Source organism: Protopterus annectens, chromosome 5.part1 (assembly GCF_019279795.1).
Source record: "Protopterus annectens isolate FY-2018-M chromosome 5.part1, PAN1.0, whole genome shotgun sequence".
NCBI lineage: Eukaryota > Metazoa > Chordata > Ceratodontiformes > Protopteridae > Protopterus > Protopterus annectens.
The window spans coordinates 504,415,704-504,416,407 of record NC_056736.1 but is presented as its reverse complement, the minus strand read 5'-3'; positions in this window follow the sequence as shown (position 1 = coordinate 504,416,407).

Below are 704 nucleotides of genomic sequence, written 5' to 3'. Positions count from 1 at the left end.
GTCCTGTCAGGTATTGCTGAGTCAATACAGCTATGTAGGTGCTCACATAGTATTGTGGTGTAGGCCTGGACACTATCGCTAGCTCCAACTGCCAGGATGGTGGCTGTAAAGCTACTTCTACCTTCTCTGAGGGGATTTATAATCAGTTTTGGGAAGTTATTTTTCTATGACCCTGACAAGTGGGGGGGGGGGGTGCAGGGGAGATGGTGACCTCAACAGTGATGGCTATGTGGTCAGATATTACCAAGGAGGATGACACTGTAGGAGTGCTATGGTGGCTACTCAGGCTGGTTAGGACCAGGTACAGGATATTTCCACCTGTCGTAGTAGTGTTAACCGGCTGATCCACTGCATTGCCATTGACAAAGACGAGGAATCTCTGTGCATTCATGTTCAGGTAGAATCGGTCATGAACATGATGGTTGGGTAAGTCACTCAGGAGCAGGGTAGACGGTTGAATCTTGACTAATTCAGCCAGGTCCAGATAGGTGTAATGGATGTCCAGAGTCATGGCTGGAGGTCTGTACCTAACTATGATTTGTGTAGGTGTTCTGTCAACAGTTAACTGCACTTGGGATGTCTTCCATGTGTCATAGTGTTTGGCCAGCCTGGAGTTGTGTATGTGTTTGATAATGTTTAAAACTCCACCTCCTGTTGCTTTTCAGCCCTCCATTTGAGATCTAAACGTATGGTGGGATGAGTAA